At 37.1% G+C, this 17,809-nt stretch overlaps 1 long non-coding RNA gene across 3 annotated transcripts in view; it reads left to right on the forward strand.

The window, feature by feature from the left end:
* Window positions 1-9,265, forward strand: part of LOC118163029 — a 140,726-nt gene extending 131,461 nt beyond the window's left edge. For all 3 annotated transcript variants that reach the window (XR_004748796.1, XR_004748795.1, XR_004748794.1), the window contains exon 7: window positions 8,062-9,265. This is a non-coding gene — a long non-coding RNA (uncharacterized LOC118163029). The remainder of the gene's footprint in view (window positions 1-8,061) is intronic.
* Window positions 9,266-17,809: the final 8,544 nt, after the last annotated feature.

Genomic DNA, 17,809 nt, shown 5'->3' on the forward strand with positions numbered 1-17,809 from the left:
TTTTTTTTTTTTTTTTTTTTTTTTTTTTTTTTTTTTTTTTTCTAGATGAGACATTTTAGTTACTGATCAGTGATTGTTGTCTCCAGCCATTGGCAACCCCCAGCTGTTCCTTTTCTATCACCAGCTGTTGCTTACAGGGTAGTGCATTCTTATTTCAGAAGTGTTATTTCAATAAACCCTGAAATTACACATCTTTTAATAATGTAACTTAATCTACTACTTATTTTTTTGTTTAAAATGAACTATTTGTAAAGAGGCGGAATGAGGATAGTAGCACTGTAATCTGTACCTGTAAAATACATCAGCATGAGCAACTGTAACTCACCCTTAGGCTAGATTGTTCAAATGACCTGCCTCAGACTTAGTGTGGAGAGACCTATTTGTGTGGATAATGCAGTCTCCCTACATGTTTAAACTTAAGATGCGTTGTTAATATTACCGTATGTACTTAATACCACAGTCTCTCCCAGTTGTTAGGGTCTTAAGGGTTTGTGGGATTGCTGTAATCGTCTCCTCTCACCTCTTGTATAGCCTAAGCCAGCTGACTTCACTCAGTAATTCCTGTTGCAGAAAGGAAAGGCAGAGAGGGGTGTTTCAATGCAAAATTAACGTGTATAAAAATATATGTACGTGTTTGAATATACATATTTAGCCCAAATCCTTCTCCTCCCATGTGGGGAAAAAGGCCCTTTGCATAACAAAGCTGGTAGGTGTTAGGGAAGGGAGAAAATAAAACTAACATGGAAAGCAAATACCACACTGCTTGAAACAGTCAAGTAAAAACTTTAAGCTTTGCAATTATGTGAAGTTTTTTAATCTGTTTCTTGCTCCATGCTAATGCATATTGAAAGCTGTTACTTAATGGAGGATTTTTCTTCAAGAAAAGCTATTTTATTGAAAGTTTTTTTTTTTTTTTAATCTTACCATATACATTTTTTTTATTATTATTTATTTTAACAGGTAATTTCTGAGTAATTTTAAGAAAATCTGAACTCTGCTAAAAAGCTGCTGCTTTAAAGTTTTTGCAGCTTGTGCTTTCTAAAGTCACACTGATATTATTCTTCTAGAATGAAGGAGCCCAAGAATTCTTGAGAACCCAGAAGCTTGAAAAAACTTTCCCAATACATGAAAACATGGCATTTCTGAACTGAAGTGCTGAAATAATGTATTGACATTCAGACATTAGCTGGGAAACAATAATGATGGCAGGAATCAGCTCCAGAGAACACTAGGCTTTTATCAAACTAGTTAAGAATCTCTTAACCTAACCACTCAGTACGAGTAACAAAAGACATAATAAAGAAAAGATGTAGCAAGTCAGTGTAGGAATGTTTTGAAAAGTATGCAATTGATTATATGGCTGTTAAATAATTTTCCTTATTTATTTATTTTTAACTTTAAATAGGGTTGGAAATTAAGAGCTTAAGGAAGGTTAGAATGAATGTGCTAGAGACGATATCTTATGTGATCTCCATGAGAGGTTTGGGGACTTCTGATAGACAGCTATTTTGAAATGAGGATAGGTTTTAAACTCCTGTCTTACCAATAAAAATGTTTTAATTGGATATGACTGTACCATATTACAGGTATGATGCCTGCCTGCTGCGTTTCTTTTTATAGTTAGGCTTTCTTTTGACCTTTTAGCAGTGAAAAAAAAAAAAATAGTATTTTGTCTCATGCCTCAGATTTAGTTAAGGTAATTAGGAGTTAGGTGTCCAGGAAACATGAAAGCTGAAGTAAATTGTTTGTAATTGGTTTCTCATAATTTTCCAATGGCTATAGTTACTCTCATTTTATCTTTGTTTATGTAGCATGTATCAGGAACAATATACTTTGGCATGCTGGAATGCTAATGTTAGTAAGTTAGTCAAGAGTTTTTCTGTCAAAGTCTCACCTTTGGTCTACATTTGGGATAAAATAACTTTTTTTTTTTTTTTTTTTTAACTCATTATGATCTGGATCTAGCATACTTTGTAGCAGATGAATGCTTTATGGAGGTCATCTTTGAGTTTGGTTTGGTCTTTTAACTTTGAGTTTGAGTTTGGTTTGACAGACTTAGAACTCTACATCTGTTTTTTTGTTTTTTCTTGATTCTCTTGCAAGACTGTCCATCTGAATGGCTGTGGTGGTTTTACCGTGCTAGGCAGTTGAACACCACAACCGCTCTCTCACTCCCCCTCCTCAGATGAGGAGGGGAAGAAGTAAAGGAAAAAACAACGCATGGGTTGAGATAAGGAAGATTTAATTAAAGAGAAAGAATATATATATATATATATATATATTATTAAGGAAATATTATTATTAATTAAACAATTCAACTAAAGGGAAAAAAGGGAAAGGGGAAGAGGGAGGGGGAAAGCGAATAACTAAACAAAACTAGTAAAGGCTATGTGGAAGTGCAGAGGAAAAGAAATTACTCTCTACTTCCCACACATGAGCGATGCTTGACCATGTCCTTGAAGCAGGGCCTCAATGCACGTAGCCAGTGTTCGGGAGGAGGACAGACGTTTTCACAACGAGAGCCCACCCCTCCCCTCTTCTTCCTTTTTCCACCTTTTATTGCTGAGTGTGACATCATATGGTATGGAATATCCCTTTGGTTGGTTTAAGTCAGCTGCCCTGGTGATGTTTCTTTCTCACTTTTTGCCGACCCCCTAGGAGGGTCAGAGAGAGTCCTGATGCTGTGCCAGCACTTCTCAGCAGCAGACACAACACTGGTGTGATACCACTGCTGTTCTAGCTACAAGTGCAGAGCGCAGCACTGTGTGGGCTGCTGCAGGGAAAGTTAACATCCCGGCCAGACCCAGTACAATGGCACATAGGATATTACCAGAGAAGCGGGGTTCTATGAATTTGATGATGGTTTGATGTTGTTTCCATGATAGTCACAACTTCCATTTTCACTGTTTCTGAGACCACTTTCTTTTCCTTTTCCCTGATAGAGGCCACTTGTGTGAACATGTTGAGTACACCAAGGGGGTGGACTAGCATGCCATGGTCTGTGGTGAATGAAATGTTTGATATATAACTGTTGATTTAATTTTTTAATGCTGTTCTTCAACTGTTTGTCCATTCTTCCAAGTTTTGAACTGCATGTCTGGCTATGAGAAACTTGCAGAAACTCTAAACAAATCAGTTGGCTTTTATGTCCTGGAGTTATTAGATAAACTTGCTTTAAATTTCATTTGTATTTCATTTTTAATGTTGATTTATTTTTTATTTTTTTTAGCAGAAATTTCTATTACCTGGAAAAGGTAATTGGAGTCTATATTACATTATAATCAACCATTTGTTGTGGAGCATGACCTCTGGTTTCCCTACTAATTTGACAGTCAGGCACCTATCTCTTTGCTGATCTGTCTCTTCCTCAACATTTAATCTCAGATCTCAAAATAAATAAATAAATAAATAAATAAATAAATAAATAAAATGTCAACTTAGTATGGCGGTCTAGAGAGAAAAGAGTTGTTGCATTTGAGTCTACCTGACAAAGTAAGGCATGGAGATTCAGATTCTGGCTCTGCTGAAAATCTTGTGTGAAGTTAGAAAAGGTGTTCTAACTTCTAATAAAACAAAACAGAAGTCTGTGCCTTTTAGGTCCTCTGTAAATTACATTAATATTTATGAAGTGCCTAAAGGATTATGCTAATGAAGGGGAGGTGTGTGAAGAAACATAAAGCTGTTGTAACAAATAACTGCAGCAAATGCATGAAGGGGTTTTTGTTCTTGTTTGCTTCTTTTGGAATGAAGCTCAACATTTAAACTAAAAAGTATACTCTTGAGAACTTGTGCATTATCACATAGCTGCCTGCACTTTGAAAATGCAGCAGTTCTGACACTGAACTGACGTGCTTGTGAATGCTTTCTGTTCAGAGAAATTACATATTTAAAACAGCGAAATGTGTCTACAGAAATCTGGCACTTCATTTTCTGCCTTTCCTGAAGGGCTCTAACAGATGTTTTTAAAGTATGCTTGCTGGGTCATGCATGCTACAAAAATAATAAAAAATAAAATAAAAATGTGACCATCTCTCTTAAAAGCTCATCAGGCAAAGAAGGTGGGATACTTCTTCACTCTCCTTCCAGAAGTTAAGTTTCCAAGCTTCAGCCTGTACTGGGAAGACTTTTCTGTATTTTATACAGTGACTGATATTTGTGCATGAATTTCATGTAAATTATGTCAATAGCCAGGCTCTTTTCACTGACGCATGGCAGGAAGAGAAGATTCAATTGGCACAAGTTGATGTGAGAGATTCAGGATTCAATGGGCACAAGCTGACAGAGGTGTAGGATTCAATGTCTATGAAGACAATTTCACTCTGAGGATAGTCAAGGAGTAGGGGAGAGACTGTGCATTTTCCATATTTCAGGGTTTTCAAGACCAGACTGGATAAAACCTTGAGCAAACTGGTCTGACCCCAGAGACGACCCTGCTTTGGGTGCGAATTTGGAGGTCCCTCCTGCCTGAATCTATGACCCATTCAGTTTCTATAACATTAAGTTCTCTATTGTTCAGACTTTTTATTTTGGAGTAAGAGTAAGAGGATGTGGAGAATTTGAGTGTTTTTTTTTTTTTTTTTTTAATATATATATATTATTATTATTATTATTTTATTTTTTTATTTTATTTTTTTTTCTTTTTCTTTTTTAGCTTTACTGGAAGGAGGATGGTGTTTCATTGGGGCTCAGTTAACATTACATTCACTTCTTTGGCCCATATTCTCTGATGATGCTTCTGTAAGGTAATATCACAGCCCCTTTGAGGTTTAGTTTTGTACTGCTTTTTGATTAGATTTTCACAAACAATGTTCCTTGTTGTGATGAAAGCCTGTAGTGAGACTTCTGGGTATTTCTTCATCAGAGGAAGATAAGCAGGGGAACAGGGGACTAGAAACTTTTAAAGGGACACTACTAAAGCCTAAGAGAAGCAACAGATAAAATCCTATTCTTAACAGGCATGTATATGGAATTGTTTTTGCATTTCCAAATACATCCACCTTCACCTTTCTTTTTCTGCAGTGCAGAGCTCAGAGTTCACAAAAACAACTAGCAGCTGACAGTGCACTGGCTTGGTTTTGACTGTTGTGGCTCGAGCTTAGGAGAAAAAAGAGGGTTTATAATCTTTGGAAAAGAGGGCACGCCATTCAGGGGGACTATAAGGATGTTGTGAGGCAGTGCAGGGACAAAATTAGAAAGGCCAAAGCTCATCTGGAGCTCAATCTGGCTACTGCTGTTAAAGACAACAAAAATGTTTTTATAAATATATCAGTACAAAAAAGAGGACTAAGAAGAATCTCCACCCTTTACTGGATGTGGGGGGAAACGGTTACCAGAGATGAGGAAAAAGCTGAGGTGCTTAACGCCTTCTTTGCCTCAGTCTATAGCAGCAAAACCAGTTGTTCTCTGGACGCCCAGTACCCTGAGCTGGTGGAAGGGGATGCGGAGCAGAATGTGGCCCCCACAATCCATGAGGAAATGATTGGTGACCTGCTACAGCATTTGGATGTACGCAAGTCGATGGGGCCAGATGGGATCCACCCAAGGGTATTGAAAGAACTAGCGGAAGAGTTGGCCAAGCTGCTTTCCATCATTTATCGTCAGTCCTGGCTATCAGGGGAGGTCCCACTCAACTGGCAGCTAGCAAACATGATGCCCATCTACAAGAAGGGCCAGAGGGTAGACCGGGGAACTATAGGCCTGTTAGTTTAACATCAGTGCCAGGCAAGCTCATGGAGCAGATTATCTTGTGCGTCATCATGCGACAGTTGCAGGGCAATCAGGTGATCAGGCCTAGTCAGCTTGGGTTTATGAAGGGCAGGTCCCACTTGACAAACCTAATCTCCTCCTATGACAAGGTGACACGCTTAATGGATGAGGGAAAAGCTGTGGATGTGGTCTACCTTGACTTCAGTAAGGCATTTGACACCGTTCCCCACAGCATTCTCCTCAGGAAACTGGCTCCTCTTGGCTTGGACTGGCGTACACTTTGTTGGGTTAAGAGCTGGCTGGATGGCCGGGCCCAGAGAGTTGTGGTGAATGGAGTCAAATCCAGTTGGAGGCCGGTCACTAGTGGAGCCCCCCAGGGCTCGGTACTGGGGCCAGTCCTCTTTAACATCTTTATCGATGATCTGGATGAGGGGATCGAGTGCACCCTCAGCAAGTTTGCAGACAACAACAAGTTATGTGCATGTGTCGATCTGCTCGAGGGTAGGAAGGTTCTGCAGGAAGATCTGGATCTGTAGAACAAGTCTTTCGAGGAGCGGCTGACAGAGCTGGGACTATTTAGCCTGGAGAAGAGGAGGCTCAGGGGCGACCTTATTGCACTCTACAGATACCTTAAAAGAGGCTGTAGTGAGGTGGGGGTTGGCCCATTGTCCCATGTGCCTGGTGACAAGATGAGGGGGAATGGTCTAAAATTGTTCCAGGGGAGGTTTAGGTTGAATGTTAGGAAAAACTTCTTTACTGAAAGGGTTTTTATTCACTGGAATAGGTTGCCCAGGGAAGTGGTTGAGTCACCATCCTTGGAGGTCTTTAAAAGACGTTTAGATGTAGAGCTTAGGGATATGGTTTAGTGGAGGACTTGTTAGCATTAGGTCAGAGGTTGGACTCGGTGATCTTGGAGGTCTCTTCAAATTTAGACTATTCTGTGATTCTGTGACTGACTTGTGGAGTCTGGGACAAGAAATAGTCTAAAGCTCATTGTACTGCTCTATCTCCCCATTTTATGGCAGGTCACTTGCCCCTAGCTGTCTAATTGCGACTCTCATACTATTCTGCAAAGCATAACATCAGGCCATTTAGGAAAAAACATAGCTGACCTGTCTAAATTTTGCTGAGTGACATTAAAACAAGCATTGTGTGATGGAAGATGTGGTCAGGGGTGCCAATCAGTCATGCACACTACAATAAGTGAGCACTTGTTTTCATATGAAAGGGTAGCACAGGCTCACTTTTTTTTCTCTGCATTGCCTAAAAGCTTGTTGAGGATGGATTTGACCTATATCTGTGTGACTCTGAAGCAAGTTTAAAGAAGAGGATGGGGGAGGGGGATGGGAGAAGAGGAGGGGCTCTGTCTCTATGGAGATAGAGCCCCTGTCCAAAAGGTGATGTAAATATAGCTGTTATTTTTCTCCCTTTTCTGTCTTGTTATTTTTCTCCCTTTTCTGTCTTCCTAAGGCCAACTTTGTGTAATTGTTCCACAATTGGTGTGTATTTCTAGTGAAAATTATCAGACTGACGTAAAGCCTAGGCTTCTCTGTAGTTTGTCATCCTGACTGGCCAGGAGCAGTGAAGATGGACTTTACCCATTAGCTGAAATAAGGTGAAAATACAGCTCTGATAATTCCTAACAGAGTACCTTGTTTCCACATCTCAGATGGTTTCAAATGCAGCGATGAAGCATGGCTCAGTTTGAGCCTGCTGCCTGCATATGTTTTTTTTTTTTTTTTTTTTTTTTTTTTTTTTTTTTTTTTTTTTTTAATGGTGTAAATCATTTTTTAGCTTCCTGCAGCTAAGGCTACACAGAGGGTCTCATGCTGATTTGATTCTTATGCTATTTGAATGTGACTTTGGCACTACTGACTTTGACAAAGTTGCTGTGGATTTTAGAGTAGTTCAGAAAGCTCTGCTTTTTGCAGCTTTGTGTCACTGTACGAGCTATTGTTGAACTGTGTGTTACAGATAGCTCAGACAAGCAAACCTTCCTTCATTACACCTTAAGCAAGGATTTGCACTGTAATCTTTGAGAGTAGAAATTACTCTCATGAATGTCTCATTACTCTCAGAAAATGTCTCATTCTTAGCTATCTTTCTTGCAGTGATGGTATTTTTGTATGAGTGATCAACTACTTTATTCTTAAGTAACAATGTCACGTTTTCTACCAAAAAATGGTGAGACTGAGAACTGAAATGTGCAAATAGCTCTAGTTCCACAAGTTTCAACCATCTGGTTGCTTTAAAGAAGATGGGAAAAAATGCCTTAGGGGGTAGAGAAATTAAGATAAAAGTATTTTAGAAATAAAATATCAACACTTTAAAATTCAAATTGTTTCTTCTCCTCAGTGTGCAGACACCTTGACTTGGAAGGCCTTTATCTTCTAGCTCCATCTGAACTGAACATCATCAATTTATGTGGTGTGCAGTAAATAGACTAGTGCAGCACAGTTGAAAATTTACAGCGTTATCCTCTCTGCAGTAGGTAGGTTTTATTCTTTTTCTGCCTCTTTCACAACTTATTGCAGTGATTATAGAAAATTGCTGCAGTCATAACACAAAACAAGGAAAAGCATCTTTTTTTTTTTTTTTTTTTTTTTTCTTTTTCTTTGTGTTGAATGCTAATTTCATCTCACTGAAGAATCTAATTTCATTAAAACCTATACTGCCAATAAAGGAATTCTTTCTTAGGTTAACAAAATGCTGAGGGAGAGTACATTAATATTTGCCTTACACTCTGTATTTTCTGTAGTTCTTAGCACGAAATTCTCTCACTAAAAGCATTTTTCACTCTTAACAATAGAAGACAAATAATGTATAATTTCACTGGATCTTGATGCTTACTTAAAGTTAAATATATGCATGCCTGTAACATTTATTAAGTTTAACAAATGCTGGCATATACTAATGCTGAAAAACTTCTGTTTAGAAGCACTTCCACTGAAATAAATTGACCAGTACTCTAAGGTGTTGTGAATTGCTCACAAGCTAAATGATTGTGTAGCAACAGAGAACCATGAAAACTATTCATATGTAGAAAAGTAATTTCTGTGTGCAGGGTGGTACTCCTTATCAATTTTGTAGCTATTCTGAGAAAACTAAAACCAAAATATCTCCTGTTTGTGCTGTTAATGAACTAATTTGAGACATCTTTATTTCCTATCTGTCTATTAGCACATGTTGTATTGGCACAACTTTATCTGTCAGGTTCCAGTTAAATATGTTGTTTAACAGCATTATTTTCAGCATATGCATTTTGTATTTAAGCATATATTGGCAAAGCTGCATGATATATCCTAAATACTTGCTAATTAAATCAATTTCTGCATAGTTCAGCACATCTAAAATATCCCAAATGTAGGACTAAATTATTGTTGTTAAAAAGTAGTTGTATATAAATTGTTACTTATTTAGAATTTCATATAAGTTAAACTATATTCATATATGATGTATATGTATGTAGTAACTGGTCATAACCAGATACTTTATACTCAAAATAAATATGTCCCTTGTGTATACTTCTGTTGTTACTTTTTTCTTTCCTCCAGTAAAAGAAAAAAAAATGGCCAGGGCACAAAGAACAGTACATTATTTCAAGATGTTATATAAAGCATGACAGTTTTCTTCAGTGTTGATACATGCATGTCTGAAAGTAAGATAAAATGGCAGATAAAGAAACAGTTATTCTCTGGGTATACATATTTCTTCCATCTGGTGCATTATTTTCCAAACTCACTTAATTTGGCTTTCAAATGTTAGTTAACAGCTGGTCTAAAGGTTTTCATATTTTCTTTGAACATGGTCTTAAGTCATATGATTTTTATTATTCTCTGTAACATTTAGTTTGTGATTTTTAGTTTGCTCATCCTCATTGTTTCAAAAATATAAAATTTAATTTTTAATAACTTATTTATTTTTAAGGTTAACAATGCAATAAGCTAAATAGAACTTAAGTTAGGAACCATTTTTTAAAAAAAATACCTTACCTATACTGACTGAGGTTGGAATAAAAGTATAACTAACAGGTACATCTTGGAAAGAGTTCTGTGATCTGACACTGATACTTTGAGCAGGCACTATGATAAACTACACAAGCTAGGATGTAATCAGAGAATCCAACAATAAATTAGGTTTGAAGTGACCTTCGGTGGTCCAGCCTCCTCATCTAAGCAGCGGCAAGTTTGAACTTGGTTCCATCTTAAATTATGATGTTCGGAACAGATTGAATTTTACTTCTTTGGAGGTTTTCAACAATTAAAATGTTCAGAATTCAAATTTAGGATTTTTTTCATCTACACATGCTTGTTTTTCTTTACCACTAGAATCAAGTTTTATTCAACATGGGTTTTCTCTTTTTGTATTCCTAACTGATTGACAAAATGAGCAAGATAAAACAAAAAGTAGATAGTTCTTCAGTTAATAACTAAGTGGAGAAAAAAAAACAGATCCCATAACCTGAAAAGCAAAATGAAATATGACTAAAGTTAAGTTGGATGTGTGCAAGCAAAGGAGAATAGGATGGCTCTACTAAAGTAAGTTAAGAAAAAGTATCTTTGAATCTTTTTGTGAATTAACTATTTTGCAATTGTTCACTTTCTGCACTTTATTAAAAAATTGTTCACAATTACTCTTAGGCAACATAAGTTTTATCTAAGTCATTGTTAATCAAATGGAATTGTCAAAAGTGTGAAGTTGTTAACTAATGTGAAATTGATACAGGCTAGAAATTCACTGAATAAAAGCTGAATGGATTCTGATACATAACATACTTTTTTTTTTTTTTTTTTCCATTGTAATTGTTAAATGAAACTTCTGAAGTTTTCTGAGCAGAATGAAATGAAATTGATATCGTAAATACTGCACTGCCAGTTAAGAAGTGACTAGGCCTAATGCATTCTATCAGAAATATTGTTTAACATTGTAGCAGATAAAAATAAAAAAAATAAAAAAAATCTGTATTTCACATGAAAATATATGGACTTTTCTTTATTTCTCTTTTGACTTGGTTTTCAAGCATACTAGTAAGACTGTTTGAAGAAATTAAAGACTTCTTGCAGAAAGATTAACTCTACTATAGAGGTCCTGAAGGAATTTGGATTTAGTTCTGTCTTTTGCCCTTCCTGACAAACACAGGACTTTTTTTTTTCAAATACTGGAAATAACACTTTTTATTAAATGTCTTAGAATTAGTATATAATAATGGCACTATATAGGAATAATCAAGTGTTCAAGATTCTGATGTTAATAATCTAATATACATATTCCAGATTACTGTGATCATTAACACTGTGTAGTGACATACATAATATGTAGATAGAGAAAAAAATGAACTTGACATCTAACAGACTTCCTTCTGTCTGCATGAAACCACCAGCTCTCTATTTGCATCCTATTTCTGAACCCTTTGTGTTTGTCTATAGTTCAACAGTATTGATGCTTTCTATTTTTGACATTTTATTCCTCTGCTCACCACCACATCTCATTTAAGTGCACTGTCCCTCTGTTGATGCAGCTCTGAAGTACTTTAATGTGCAGCATGGGTCCATCTCTAATGCAGTACTCAGTGTTAACAAATTATGTATATTACATTCATTCCCTGAAAAAAGTAAATGAACCTGTATTCCAGTAAGCAAGTCAGTACTGTAGATGTTCCAGTGTTTGTCAGAACTTCAGATGTGGGAGCTTATCTAAAAGGTGAAGGAAGTTCTGAATGTATAAGGGGTCAGGAGTCTGCCTATCCTCTCAGCCACTGGTGCTTCCAGAACTTGGGGAAATTTCCTCTTTATGTTGTAAGGTATAGGTGGTATTGCTTCTCCGTGGACTTTATTCTGCCTGTTAGGAAAGCTTGGGCTTTCTGTCACACTATGTGCATGCATATTTTGTTTTATTGCTGCCCAGCTTTCTGTGCTGCCTCTTCCCCTCAACACCTGAAAGCAGGACAGCACTGAGGGACCGCTGTGGTCGGGGCTGCTTTACAGATCAAAGGCTGCTTTCTGTCACGGGTGAGCACTGGTTTCTGCAGTAATTCTTGTGTTATAACAGTGCTTTCTGGCAACCAAGGCCAGTGGTGGTGTGTTACCAGTATTTGAGGGGAACCACATTCTGGAGAGACTAAATACTTGCTCTGGTTTGACACAGGAAACCTTTGGATACGGCTTTTGTAATGTTCACTCCTTTTCCTTCCCCCCTTTGAAAACAACTACCTTTTGTAGCCATAGGAGTTGTGCTGCAAAGGTACAATATTTCAAAGATGATGGCAGCCCCAAAGCAAAGTTGGCTAATTTTCTCAATGTCCTTGAGTCCCACACAGGTCTGTGGACTTGTGTATTTCCAGTGTGCTCAGGTGGCCGTCCTCCTATCTACGTTGATTTTGTTTCGTGGGTGGTACTTTGCTCCCTTTGCTCCCTGAGATGCTGCCATGAGGTGCAGGAACAAGAGTACTGAGAGCAGACTGCTCCTCTAAAGGCTAAAGATAGAGGAAACTTGGTAATAAAGCCTATTAGTGTCTGTCCTCATCACTAGGTCTCTCACCCTGATTAACAAGAAGCTTGGTTTTTCTTTGGTCTTGCTTTGTTGCTAATGTGCTCATAGGAGCCTTCCTTTTTTCCCCCCATCACATTCCACACTGATCTTGCTCTCATCGTCTTTCTACTTTCCTGATATTGATTAGGTTTGTTAAGTAACTGTGAGCTTTTGCATGATGTGGGATTTTGTCTACGATTATGACATTTATTCTTTCATGTTCCTGCATCATAGCAGGGTACTTATACGTGGGAAGGGATTAGTTTATTAGGTGTTGTAACTTCTTACAGCCAGAGGTTAAACTCTGTTCTGTTCTGGAGTTTACACTCTAATTTTATTTCATAACAGGACTTCCATGCTCTTCTCTGCTGTTAGTGTTGAAAGGGGAAAAAAAAAAAAAAAAAAAAGATGTGATACGAATCAGGATTAGAAACATAAGAGCAAGCAGAAAAATGCACCAGTTTGATTCAGAAGTAGAGATTAGGAGTGGAGACAGGAAAATCTCTCTTATATTGGAATAATCATTGTATTGCTGAATGGCAAAATCTGCTTAAAACCCCTTTGTTGCAGTCCATAGTTCCCAGACACATAGACTCATTCACTGAAAGAAATCTGGGATGTAATCTGTCTCCATCTGGCAAATGTAATATCTTTTTTTTTTTTTTTTTTTAATTAATATTTTAGTTAAGAATGTGGGACACTGCAGTTTATACAGAAATACATGCAGCTTCATAGTGTACTTGAGAATCTAAACAAACTATTTGAAACCCTGTTATCTCAAAACACCAGGCAAGTACTCTGAGGAGCTAAAACTGTAGGTAAATGCAAGTTACAAGCATACTGAGCTGAAAAAACAAACCTCAGGAATTCCCTCTGAATATAAGCTTTGAACATTTTAATCTCAACTCTGCTTTTTGTGCCTTCAAATATTTTCTAAATGAGAGGATCTGACTAGTTGTTTATTTATTTATTTATTTATTATTTATTTATTGTAATTTGAAACCAAGTGATGGAATTTGGGTGGATTAAAGAGGCCCAGGAAATGTACTGGTGTAGATGCCGGTGTTATCCTACCTGTGTTCCTTAGGTAGAATTCAGAAGGGTTTTCACTGCAAAGTGTGAATGTCCCAATGGAGATGGTGTCAGCTGTTTATTATTGCCCTTCCTATTTCTGCTAATGAAATTGACCTGCTATTAAAGTCAGGCTGAGTAGGCCAGAAACTTAGTTATACCAACAGCAAGGTTCAATCTGACAAAGTTAATAGAATTTATTCCTGCAGATTTTACAGAACACAGCATCCCAGATTCTTTCTGCACCATGCTTTGGGAAAAAGCATTAGAGCAAGGTACTGTGTAGTTTCATTAGTTTCTTGAGAAAATGTCTTCTCCCAACAATACTTAAAGAACCAAAACAGACTTGCTTTAACTCCTTATAATGTAAAAGGATGTTTGTTGTGTTGCTGTACAAAGAATGTTCTTCTGCTCTTATAGAGCAAATTATGGCTTCAGTCTGTATCAAAATTCAATTTCAAGCTTTTTCAGTAAAGTGCTGTTCAAGGTGGCAAAGGATGTATAATCTTTCTCAGTATGATGTGTAAACTCATTCCGCTTTCACTTCATGCCTCCCCTTTATGCTTACAAACCAGCAGCGGAACATTAACCTCCATTTTAATTCTACAATGGTAGCACACAGCACTGTATAGGAAGGATGGTAAAGAAAATCAAATCATATGCTTCAAGGATTCAGACACTGGCCTACATGGGGATTGGAAAGACTCCCCACCTGTAAACAAGGACAAACACCAGATGAAGGTTTTTTTTTTTTTTTTTTTTTTTTTTTTTTTTTTTTTTTTTCCTGAAACAACAGTCCCTGCTACAGCTGGAAATGGGGTATATCAGGCCTGACAGACTGACTTCAGCAGTGGCATGATAGATCATCTGTCCTAGAGACCTAGAGACTTCACATAATAGTAATGGTTGTAGTAGTTCGGACATAAGGACAACTTACTATAAAATAAATAAAGGTGTGATGGCATTGCAAGCAACCTACTTTGGAATAATTCTTATAATACATGTTATATAGAATGAAATGGGGGAAACCCCCTTGTGAAGTGGTGATTGCACCATCATGGATATATGTTCCCGGAAATCAATATCTGTATTGATAAAATTTATAAAATCCAAAGATAAAAGAACATTTATTGTAAATTTCCGTATGTGCATATTTTGATATAGTTAGTATTCCAGTTCATTTTAATGTAGTCATTAGTAGTTATTATTATTTGAATTACATATCTTAGTAAACTTTCTTAAAGTTAATAGGGATTGTTTGAGCGGTTTTTATTTCTTTTTTATGGATGAAAATATTACTATGAAAGACAGAAAGAATGTACTCTAAAGCTATGGAAATATAATTGGTTTATTATTGATATCTGAAAAATACATATTTTGCTTCTAACTTCAGCAATTTTTACTTGAAATTACGGATCCTTTAGGCTGTGCAGGAGTTTTTGTTTGGTTTTGGATTTTGGTTTTGTTTTTTTGATTGATCTCAAAAACTTCGGTAATATTTTGATGGTGTGAACACATGCTTTCTAGCAGGAAGCTTGTGTGAAATATTGGTCCCTTGGGAATCTGGCAGCTCATTTTCTTAATAAAATTATGAAGCTGTGACAGCCAGAGGTGGACTGCTCTGGACTGTGCCAAAAAAAAAAAAAAAAAAAAAAAAAAAGAGAAAGAGAGAGAGAAATGCGACCTCTGCTGAAGGTTCTCAGGATGCAAGAGAGCTAGAAGAACTAAAGATATTCTTCACATTTTTAGACTACAAATTCTATTAGTGAGTTATAACAAATGATAATGGCTACTTACTGCCTGAATGGCCTTCTCATTTATATCAGTATCACTTTGCTGACTGCAGTGCCCCACTTACACAAATGTGTAAATTGAAACTCTTAAAAATAACAGTATACCAGGCAGGTCTGATATAGATAGTTTATTAATATTTCCTTCTTATTTTAGATTTGTTTAAAATGTCATTGGAAATTGTTTTTGCTGTTACAGATGTTTGAATGAGGACATAAAGAATTCAGTATTGTGATCAGCTGCAGAGGGTAATGCAACCATAATGACATCCTTCTTGAAAATAACTTTCTATCTGCTATTTAGCTCTTGCTGTGCCAACTGGCTCCTGTCTACACTACTAAGAATATTCTAGGAGCCAATTTAACACAGTTCGTATACTTTTCTGCTGGTGTTGACATCTGTTTAATAGGTTTATTGAAACTTACTTTGAAGATTTGTATACTGAAAGCCATTTTTAAGACTGCCAGAGACTGTTGCTTAGTGGTGACCTTGGAGCGAGGTCGTGGTGAATCCATGGACTTTGGCTGTGTTGAGGGTGCAAGGGGTGCCCAAACTATCCCCAGGATGGGTAACAGTGTAGGCTCTGTGAGACCTAATCTTGTCCTTGCTGCAGATCAGCTGGGACCTAGAGAGGGAAGACTTCACATTACTCCCCACACTTAATTCACCTGGTAGTATAGCAAAATCTGCCAGAGAAAAGAACTCAACTTAGCAGCTGTTGGATCAGGGAAACAGGCTGTCATGGTCTGACATTGGTACATCATGTAGTCAACAGCAAGGGATTACAAAACGCGCATAGGCCATGTGTGGATTGTGGGGCTGATGGTGTTTGAGTCAGTAGGTTGGGCTTTTGTAATCAAATGCTAGCTGGTCCTGTGGGAAGAGAAAAAAATAAAAATCATCATAATGATTTCTATTTATTGAACTATAAAGCTAAATGATGGAAAGTTGTGGTGGTTTCACACAAGTAGGTAGCCCGGCACCACCAAGCTGTGCTCTCACTCCCCCTCTTCAAAATGATGGGGAGAGAAAAAGCAATGGAAAAATATCTCAAGGGCTGAGAAAAGGGCAGGGAGGTCACTCACCAATTACTGTCATGGGCAAAACAGACTCATCTTAAGGGAGATGAATGTATTTTATTGCCTATCACTAGCAGACTAGAGCAGTGAGAATTAAAAGCAAACTAAAAACACCTTCACCTCCATCCACCCTCTTCTACCTCCTCCCCCTAAGCAGTGCAGGTGAATGGGAAATGGGGGCAGCCGTCTGGAGCTGGCTCTGATCTGACATGGGACAGCTCTGCTCAAAGAGGCTCTGCTCACAGCCCGCCTACTGCCAAAACACAGCACAAAAATTTGTTTTATTGACCAAGAAAGAACACAGTTTTGGCAGCATTTTTGCCTTCTGAACATACAGAAGTACACAGAGTTTTTCTGGAAGGAATCTTTGATCTTGGGCACTGATTTGAGCTACTTTTGGCTATGAGTCTCTTCCTGCTTCTTTCACTTCCCTTTTTTGTCTCTACCTTAGTTTTTAACTTGGGACTTTTTAGCCTTAGAAATCTGTGCTTTGCTGTTTCAATTTTTTATTTTGCAAAAAGTTTTGCATACAGCATGTGTAATTAGATGTGTGACTACTGATCTTAGGTGGGAAAAGGCTGTTTGCGAGGAACACTATAATTGTATTTAAGCAAAACTAGCTCTTTCTAGAAGCATTAAATGTTAAGGTGGGAGGCATAAATGGAGAAGACCATGTTCAGTATGTATTTCCTGTAACAGAGCTGCTCGTGGCTTTTTTCATCTTAAAGCTTTTGTACATCATTTGCATTATATTTGTATTACAAAATTTGGTCCAAGGCTTGTATGTTATTCAGAATGTAGTGTTCCATACCTTTTGTAAATGCTATATGTATTATGAAACCTCTATTATAAATGAATTGAAGAAATATTAATTTTCAGAACATTGAGAATTTTCTTGGTGTTATTTCAGATTAATGAAGTAGATAAAAATGCAGAACTTTTGCAGTATTCATAGCATTTTCTATTTTCAGTATTCATAGCATTTGCATTCCAAGCAAATGCTAAAAAGGACATTATGGACTTGTGAAAGAAATCCGATGCTATCAATCTCCATTTTCATGAAGAAAACAAACCATTTTTTAAACAATATGATTTCCTCTCTGCTAAATAGTATTTGCAAATGATATAAATGCATTAATAACACATTATATTTTTAAATCAAACATATGAATACTTTTTGACCTAAAATAAATTTTCTTTCATGGTCTAGCCTTCATACCATGTTGCTTTTATTGTACATTCTGTTTTATCACAAATCCCCAATATACTGACAAGGTACAGTAGTTCCTGAGGTAGTTATTTTGTTCCTGACATTCACACTTAATGTGAGCTGCCACTGTTCTTTTAAAGGTTTGGAATGAGAGGAATAATTTCTGCTGTTTAAACTTCAGGGAACAAGAATTTGATCAATATGACTCTGAAAACTGACATTGATACAGCAAATGGATAGACTGCTGCTTTCATTACAAATGGGTTTTGGGAAAGAAGATTCTGGAGAATAGGACTCAGCAGATGTGGTACTAGCAGGCCTATATAAATTTCATCTGGCATTTCTGATGTCAATGTGAAGTCTGCTTAAGTGCACAATTTCATGGTTGGCCAGTTACCGTCCTTGGCTGGATTTATTTTCAGTG

The sequence above is a fragment of the Oxyura jamaicensis genome, chromosome 2 (assembly GCF_011077185.1).
Source record: "Oxyura jamaicensis isolate SHBP4307 breed ruddy duck chromosome 2, BPBGC_Ojam_1.0, whole genome shotgun sequence".
Taxonomy (NCBI): domain Eukaryota; kingdom Metazoa; phylum Chordata; class Aves; order Anseriformes; family Anatidae; genus Oxyura; species Oxyura jamaicensis.